The sequence below is a fragment of the Macrobrachium rosenbergii genome, chromosome 12, assembly GCF_040412425.1.
Source record: "Macrobrachium rosenbergii isolate ZJJX-2024 chromosome 12, ASM4041242v1, whole genome shotgun sequence".
Taxonomy (NCBI): Eukaryota; Metazoa; Arthropoda; class Malacostraca; order Decapoda; family Palaemonidae; genus Macrobrachium; species Macrobrachium rosenbergii.
The window spans coordinates 111,573,289-111,583,107 of record NC_089752.1 but is presented as its reverse complement, the minus strand read 5'-3'; the positions used below and the strand labels follow the sequence as shown (position 1 = coordinate 111,583,107).

Here is a 9,819-nt window from a genome sequence, read left to right as displayed (position 1 = left end):
TCAACATGTTATTATTCCAATTGTAATAGTTTTCAGCTATGGATAAGCTTTCCAGTTGTTTACTCTTTTTGCATTCCACAACATCAGTCAGTGTAAGAATATTATCATTTGTTTTGATTGTATGTCATATAACCCTCTTCACTTGTCATACAATACTACATGAGTCAGGACAGTGTTAGCCAAATGTGTCTTCAATAGACAAAAGATGTCTCTAGTCTTTCTCTCAGGTGTGTATCCCCTGCTAGATGGGACCCACTACTGTACTGTGTTACTAATAACATTGCTGCCTCAGCTATTGCATTGTATGAAACTATAGTAGTTCATTCTAATAATTGGTATAAAAATTGTGGCTTTTATTATTCAACACTGGCACACATTCATGTGGAACAAAATCAGCAACTCTTATCTTTTCTAGGGAGCTTCCAAAGATGCCTAAAATCAGAATGTCCATACAGCACAGTATATAAAAATATGCTGTAAGAACATAGCAAAGACAGGTTTGGCAAAATGAATAAAAGAAGATTGCATAAAAAATTGCTGGAGAAAAGGAATAAAGTCATTATTAAGCCATGGTGCATAGCTATGTGAAGTACTGTATTATTGCAGCTTATCATGATAACAGTGATCATCAGTAACTATGAGTGTAGGAAGGTTTCACAGTTATAGTTGTAAATTAATGTGAAATACTACCATCTAGGCAGAATATTAATGGTGATGCTGGAAAACAAGATATCTCTTGAGTATGGTCTAGCTCATTACGGTACAGTTTTATTGTTTAGTTAAAGGGTACCACCATGTTGCCATTCTAGACGGAAAGGTTCATCCAAATGATCATGTTCCTAAATGATAAGTGGAGACTGGAGCAAATTCAAGTTGAAAAGAAGTGGGTAAACGTTTTAGCTATCTTGCCTTTTACTTATTCCTTTTTCCCAGTGACTCATCCACAGTAGATGAAGGAAGTTAGTGCAATATTGAATGTGATTTTTTTTTTTTTTTAGAACATGGTTGAGGGTCAGGTTGAACAAAATAACTCTTCACCTTTAGACATGGATTAGTTGACTTGGTTGAGCAAGGTACTGTAGACGATTGCGTAATACTGATTCTTCAGTGTGCGGCCTGATCCTAAGGGATTGAAGGTGTGTGAAGACACTTAAGTTCAAGTGGATTTCCTGGGCCACCTGTACGTAATGTATAGCTATATTGTTCCTTCCCTGGGAAGACCTGCTGGAGGGCAGGAGTAATTTAATACTGTACTGGACAAAGAAATTTAGTACTGTACTCAATGTGCAAAATAATTCACTAAAAGTTAACGAAAAGGCAACAGCAAAAACTACAGTGGGAAGAAACCCCAAGCCACAGCAGAAAAGTTAAAGCAATGCAGAACTAGATTCAACCTAAGTCAATTTTGATGAGAGCCTATTTGAAGCTGATATCTAATCAAAAATCTGTTTTTTTTAAACCAGAATTCCTTCCTCAGTTTTGGAGAACAAAATTACTCTGTGAATGTCCAGCGCAAGAGGTGTGTCTTTTTAACCCCAAAGCCAAATAACTATTTTTTGCCATGATCAGCAAATCATGATAATGATAATTTGGAAATTGAAATACAAATACATGGAGGAATAATGTCTGCATATATCACAGTAAATGCAAAATTCAACTTTTAGAAATTAAGTTACGCAAAGAGACCCCTAACAATTTTAGCATAAGCAATGCTTTGTCAGCCTAAACAGGGTAATAGTTTTGAGGGATGAGTGGAACCATTTTCCTTTGGGGTGTTATGTCCACTACTTGACAGCAGACAGAAAATATGTGATACCAAACAAAATAAAACTATACTAGCGAAACACTGGAGACATTAGTAAGAAAACTGAACTTGAAAGAGCAGAAGATACGAATTACAATTAAATGGTGAAGTAGGAGAATTTTAGCAGGACTTTGCAGTGAATGAACCACTAGGGAAGGTGACATTTCATTTGAAAATAAATTACCAGGTAAAAAGATTCATTAAAAAGTTTTAATCGCTAGGCAAAATACAAAATTTTATGAAACGAGACATGGTGCTGTAATTGAATGCTAGTCTCTATGTTTGCATTATATATGTTGAGTGAGGAGTCACATGGTGAGGAAGGTGGAAATATGTAGACCCAACTGAAAGGTGAACTGGTGTTTATTTTTTCGATGGTTTAGTCATGTGTAGAGAATGAATTATAAAGGATGGGTGGAAAGTATTTTGAAGCGCTGCCCTATTGACAACGATGACTTAGAAAATAATTGGTAGATAGATAGGAGAGGCACTGATAACCGGTATATGCAAGATAGATATAACAGAATAAATATGTGGAAGATTTACTGTCTTCCCGGCTTAAGGATGATTTTCAGTGTTTTCATATATGGTGTATATAGGTGCAGTACAGTAATTCGTAATTTAAAGAATAATATAAAACTATTTTACTGTTAAATGTGTTAAGTTTAAAGCAAATTATAATGTTGTGAATTTAAAATATCAAAATGCCCTTAAGTCTCCATCTTGATGGCAATAGGAAGCTGCAAAATATACTAGAGCAGAAAGACAAAAATTATGTTGCACTGTGTGACAGGATTACATCTATATTGTTTGAGTTGCATTGGCTCCCAGTCAAAGCTAGAATAATGTTTAAAGTATGTGTAATAACTCGCCAAGCTATCAAGACGGGTGTCTTAAGTTATTTGAATGACGTGCTACCTTTAATAGAGCCAACAGATGGTGTCAACACAAGAATAGGTACAGATGGTCTCAAGTTATTGAAGCCAAGATGCAACTCGAATGTAGACTTTAGAGCCTTTAAATTTTCCGTTTCGAGGCTATACATTAAGCTCCCACATAATATCTAGATAACTGAAAACATCAAGTTGTTCAAGAAAAAATTAAGACTCCTTTTTCTGAGTGCATAGACAATGCAGATTTGACATTCGACAATTGATATGAAGTACGCCGTATAAGAAAAGAACTTTTCAGACTGTACATGCACTACCATGTCTACGATAGAGTGAGAGAGAGGGTCTCGCCGAGCTCCTTCGGCAGCGTGGCGGACCCCCCCCGAAAAAAGATTCAAATTGATGTAGTATCCCATGTAATAAAGTACGCTTCGTTTTCTTTCATTAGGAGCTCGTACGTTTTCTTTTATGGTCCAAATAATTCCTTTCATTGTGAAATGTTTCATTTAATAATTATGAGCGGATTATCGTTTAATAGTTACTTGAAATATGCAGAGGCCGTGTTTTATATATATATATATATATATATATATATATATATATATATATATATATATATATATATATATATACATTGTATATAGTAACTGGTCAGGGAAGATTTTTGTTATTCAAGGGTTTTTATTTCATCAGCTGACTTCAGTGAGGACATACACACATTTTCTACTCTGGATATGATATGACTCCTCATAATGAGGCTAAAAATTTATTGTATAATTATGAGTATTTACAGCACCTTCAGTGTATTGATTAAAACACACACACACACACACACATATATATATATATATATATATATATATATATATATATATATATATATATATATATATATATATGTATATATATATATATATATATGTGTGTGTGTGTGTGTGTGTGTGGTGTGTGTGTTTTTGGGCCCATTAGTATGAGAGCTGTGTACAGTATATAAACTTTGATAGTAATAATGCATATGTTTACAATAAGGCAGAAGCGATCAATTTTTTTTTTCTTTTTTTGCATTGTCATAGGTCATCCTATAACATTTTAGAATACAGGTACATTTGACTTGACACGATACCTTATTTTCGCAAGTATAGCGAAAATTACAGTTCTGTAAAGTTAATATACGGAATACCTCGTTTTATGACTTTATTCTGGGAATTATAGCAGATGAATGAAATTTATAGTCTCCTCCAATATAGGATGGTACACAAAGTTTTTTATCATTTACACGGTGTACGTTTTCTTTTATTGACCCAAGTGGTACAGTGTTGGTTTAATTTCAGAGTTCTGTGCAGAGTATCGTTCACCAGTCATTCAGAATATTCAGAGGCTGTGTAATATAAGTTTTTAAATTTCTAATCTTGGCCAAGGAAGAATTTTTTCATGCATGAGTCGTCTAATTATCTTTAGTCAGCTGACGTAACACACCACACACCGTTCATATCGGGAATATGCAAAGCTGTTTGTGCAACACAAGGCAGTGCGAGAGATGTGTTAGAAAAGGTAAAATACTGTATAATTCATTGAAAACATTGAGCGAAATCATTGGAAATAAACATATCTAAAACTGCTACTTTCAAATGTTCTCTAGATATAGCACTGGTTACTAATTTTATCAGGTTCACTTGACTGTTTCTTCAGTGTTTATCATTCATCAATACTTTTTCTGTCTATTTTTTTCTAAAATGTGTATTTACCATCATTTATTTGATTTTTTGTTTCTTAGTTATCTGCTAACGTGTCTAATTTTAGCAATGTTCGGTAATTTTATCTTGTAACTGGTAAAGAAACTGGTTATAAAATTGGGATTTCATGTGTTTTTTATTCATCTGTTATTTACGTTGATTTCCAAGTACATCTAGATTTAATAAAATATATCCTATCACGGGATTTTATATTTTAAAAGCTAATATTAACGTTTTTAGTTGAATCTTAGCCTTGTTATGCAAAATATGTCGCAGGTTTATGCTCATCTCTGCATTATATATATATATATATATATATATATATATATATATATATATATATATATATATATATATATATATATATATATATATATATATACACATACACACACACACACACACAAATTTAAGTTCTCTGATCCGTAATTCTAACAACCGAAATACTGTACAGAAGAAAGTGTCCATCTGCAAAAGTCAAACATTACAGCTATATTTTGCAACAGTGATGATTTTAGTAAAACTTGTTTTGCATACTATATCCAGTTACAGTATATTGCTTGTTCATTATAATGTTATTATATTACATAACATAACATTACGATCATACGCCATTTGTATTTGGTATTGCTTGCATTCTCAAAATCTCAGCTGTGGAGCTGTACCGACATCATTGCATTAGTTGCTTGTGAATTAACAGTTGGTTTTATAACACGCAAGTTACGTTATTTATAAACGCCATAAATTATAAAAGAAGCAAACGTTTGATTTTGCCAGTTCCGGACATCGCTTTCGCCTTTCCAAAACGTTATTTATTATTATTATTGATTATTCATAGCCAGTGTTATTCGCTTTATTCAGCCGCAGTCTTGATAACCTGCAGCTTTTAAATAGTGGTATTCTTTCTTGAAGACCTTCTCCGTTGCATGAAGGATGAATAAAAATGGATTCTATTTATACTTGTGGAAGTCACCATTGAGAGTTAGCCAGTTTAAACAAGTTGACAACTTTAACACAACCATTAATAAACGTGCGATAGTTACGGTAAATGACGTCGGCAATCGGCTGTTTCTCAATTCGATTGTTTATGTCAGTACTTGGTATCGCTTATACCAGAGTTTTGCATGAAATACTAAGTAGCTGATAATTATATAAGATTATTAGACAAGCTGCAAGCTTTGTTAGCCTGGACGAATATATGACGATTCTCATTTTTCCTACCAAACTTACGCTCTAAGGCATAGCCTAGTGCATCCACCGAAATTGCAACGCACGTGGTACACGATATATGTGATGAAATTATGTTTTGAGACAAATTTGTAAGGGTCGCATGTACAAGACCGGATAATACAAGAGATTAGGCTAATTACTTTCCTTTTGATATATGTTATTGGGCTTTACAGAATTTTTTTGTTGGAAATAAAATGTGGGTGTATTTATGGAGCAAAATTCAGTTCCGAAATCGGTAAAAATCCGAAAATCGAAATACAGCTGGCCCCAAAGATTTCGGAAAAGGGATTGTGAACCTATATATATATATATATATATATATATATATATATATATATATATATATATATATATATATATATATAAATGGAGAATAATTTTTAGAACATGTTCAGTCTGACCTACTTTGTATCACGTATTATTATCATAAATATTGGGAACTTATCATTAGTTTGCTCTAGTTACGATGTTAATGAGTGATGTGATGTCTTACTAGTTAAATGGTGATAGGTAACGTTTTGCTTATTTAACTGTGTAGAAACTTAAACTTTATTTAACTAAGAGGCGTATAGAAACTTAAACTTGGTTTATATATATAATATATATATATATATATATATATATATATATATATATATATATATATATATAGAGAGAGAGAGAGAGAGAGAGAGAGAGAACTGTGATGCCCTCATCTGGTCATGTTAAGTAAATTCCTCGTGATTTTTTTTATTTACACAATTACTGTGATTTATGGGATAACATGATCCCCTGATGAGCAATGGACATGAGAAAACAGTTTTTACTTTTAATTCCAGCTAAATATATTGACAGGATTTACCTTTGGGTAATTAACATAGCTCAAACCCTGGAGTGTGGAGAAAAGTGAAATAAGTTCAACTGGAACACTGAAATACCCCAATAATATTGATGAGTTATGAGTTTACGGCTGCACTTCAAATAAATACATATCCGTTCTCCCAAGATACCTTATCAGACATTATCTCCGTGAAAAAAAAAAAAAAATCATGAAAAGCCTATCTTATTGCACTGCCGTAATCTCCTTCCTGACTGTCTCTTCTAGAAGAATTACATACAAAATAAAAAATATTTAAAAAGAAAAAATCTCTTCATGTATTTTTTTATTTTATATCAGACATTATTTTAATTTGTACACCTGGATGAAGGTGAACTCGTAGTTTCGAGCAAGACGTATGTTCAAACATGCCTATCGGATTTGGGATGGCCTTGGGCAGTGTCTTGGTACAACCCCAGGAATAAATAACGACTCATTTTGTGTTCAAGCCTCGCTGAAGACGGAGGGACAGGTTTTACTTCTTTCAGGTATCTCAAAAAAATATATATATATATATATATATATATATATATATATATATATATATATATATATATGTGTGTGTGTGTGTGTGTGTGTGTGTGTGTGTGTGTGTGTGTGTGTATATTATTTTATTTATGTGTGTGCGCATGCGTGTGTGTATATATATTTTATTTTACAGCAACACCTGCATGTCATTAATGAGTAATGCAGCACATTTCAAAAGTTATACTTGGTAAGTTAGATCTGACGTATGTTTTCCATTGGCTTAGAAAATATACACATTTATTAAAGCAGAACGTGGACATGATAAAGTGTTAGCACTTGTTGCACTTCTTTTCGTCTGTTTTCTGTACAAGAAAGAACTGGAAAATTTGGAATTATCATGTGCAAATCTAGTCCTGGTGGGTACTGGAAGGTAAAACATCTCTGCCTAATATATTATCCTTATTGTGAGATTACTTTTCTCAACTGTCTGATTAAGTTATTCACAATTTTATTGTAATGATAAAAATCCCAAGGCGTAGCCAGTTATTAATAATAACAACACTACTTGATAGAAAAGGTTTCAACGTTAGAGCCTCCTTATACTGTAAGAGAAAAGTGACAGTTTTTCACAGTCATTCTTGTGTGCAGGCAAACCTATAAAGGTTAAAAAGGATCAATATCCTGAAGGCTGCCACTCCGTACAAACACTGGAAGACGCCGTCTCTGACAAGGTAAGTTTTTGCCAGGCTGTTAAGAGTGAAGTGAATAAAACACCATGACTTGCAGGGCCAGAGTACCTCAGTTATCTCCTCAACACCTCAGAGAGTGACTAGCTTGGTGTAAAGATGTTACGTTTCCTTGGATATGTAATCTTAATTTAGGGGTGGGACAATGCAACAAGTCAGAGGATGGGCAGCAGATGTAGGAGCAATTAAAAGTTGTGGGATAAGATTATAGGGTCCTGCTTGGAGACGGCGAACAGAAACTTCAGAGATTGGTAAGAGAGTTTGCAAGTATGGATAGCGGAAGAATGGAAACTGTAGATTCTTATATGTATTTAGGAGTAAACATGTTGAATGATGGTGGGACGAGAGGAGAAGTAAGTCACAGAATATTTTAAAGAAGGAATAGCAGGATTTGTGAAAAAGACTGGTTGGGAACTTACCTTGTATAGTAAAGACAAGGTTGAAATGTACGGAAGGGCTTCTAAGTAATTTCTTTGTTAAGTGAAATGTGAATGTTAAATGCAAATGAAAGGAAACACGTGGGAGCCAAAAGGAGAGATTGTTTGCTAGTGCATATTACGTAGGAAGAAGTGATAGAATGAGAAATACGGAAAAACGCAGAAGTGTTAAAGGGTTGGTGTAGATGAATGGATGGATCAGTGTTCTGAGATTGTTCAGTCATGTGGGAAAAATGGAGAATGATGTTAGTAAAAGGAGTGTACAATTCGGCATTTTCAACAGGGAGAAGAGGAAGACCTAGAAAGTGCTGGATAGACAGGGTGCATGAAAGCAGTTTTGGCAAGGATAGTGTATAGGTACATACATGAAGCAACCAACTGTTGCGAAAATGAAAGTTTTCTGTAAGGTCCTTGGTTTTCTGTATGGGGCTTGAAGGGGCTCATCCACGATTCAGCAGGCAACGTATGAATATGGACGTATTTTACAAATGAAAGGTAAAACAAGACTCCCATTCCATGAAAAAGCTTTAAATGAATACAACAACATGCCAAAAATAGGATGGAAAAATCCAAGCGTGTATTTTGAATATTGCGCCAATTTTCTGACAAGTAACCGAGATGCGTTCGCTAGCATACTTTTCAATTTAGCTATCTTCAACAACGAAGAAATTTTGACAACGTTTCCTTTCAGTATTAACCTGACCGTTATGCTAAAGGGCAGAACGCTAAAGCATTCATAAGTCAATACAAATAGATTGATGTGTATATACAAGACACTTCCATTAAATAAGAAATGAAGTTTAAAGGGCAAGCCTTCTCGTTTTCAGTCTGGAGTCGAGCGAGTTCTTGAACGCGTCCCACCTCTTCGCAGGCAAATCAACAGCAGGTATAACATTATTATGTCATATATCGAGTTGTATCACATTACGAGAAGGTACCACCTGTCAAAATACAAGGAACTGGTGTAACACGAACGTAGTATAGAAGGAAGGTGTCAAAGCAGTGTGTCAAACACCTTTTCACTGCTCACACCCTTATGTATTAGCCTAGGCTTAGCATTATAGGTCAAGGGTCACAGTGTGGTTGCGGTCGTCAGCTTTACTGTGCGGCTTGGATGGTAGGCCTTTGGTGTCGAGACAGGCACAATTTTAATTTCTGATGGAGGGATTGGCGAAGATTTATATAACATTTTGTCTTTTTGAGGTTTTTAAAGTGTAGGGTAGGCGTTGGCTTTACGTAGGCGTAGGGTGGCTTAGCCTATCTGGGGCTAATAGGCCTAGGCCATAACCGAATCTGATACAAGACGGGATGGATATGATGAGTGTGGCCAATACCCATCATATTTAGTACTCATTTCCTCGTCCAGCTGGAATAGAGTAACAATTAAATTTTTTTAACAATAAGTATGAAGGACGTAGGCTAGGCCTATACCATCTTTGAAATTGTGATGGGTTTATCTCCATGGGGGAGTAATGCCGTCATTGCACCTCACATGGTTTACTGTAGGCATTACTTAAGGTTCTTTGCAGCGTCTTTTGGGCCTTAGCAGCAACCCGTTTCATTCCTTTTACTGTACCCCTGTTCATATTCTTTTTATTCCGTCTTACTTTCCACCCTCTCGTAACAGTATTCCATCTTAATTTCTACTCACTTTC

At 34.5% G+C, this 9,819-nt stretch overlaps 1 protein-coding gene across 7 annotated transcripts in view; it reads left to right on the top strand.

The window, feature by feature from the left end:
* Positions 1–6,928: 6,928 nt before the first annotated feature.
* Positions 6,929–9,819, top strand: part of LOC136843875 (palmitoyl-protein thioesterase ABHD10, mitochondrial-like) — a 61,050-nt gene continuing 58,159 nt past the window's right edge. For 2 of the 7 annotated variants that reach the window (XM_067112745.1, XM_067112738.1), the window contains exon 1: positions 8,856–9,050. The gene's annotated coding sequence lies outside the window, so the exon portion shown is untranslated. Of the gene's footprint in view, positions 7,002–8,843; positions 9,051–9,141; positions 9,282–9,819 lie in introns of those variants that run through there. The other 5 variants (XM_067112739.1, XM_067112744.1, XR_010854707.1 and 2 more) reach the window with 5 other exon arrangements.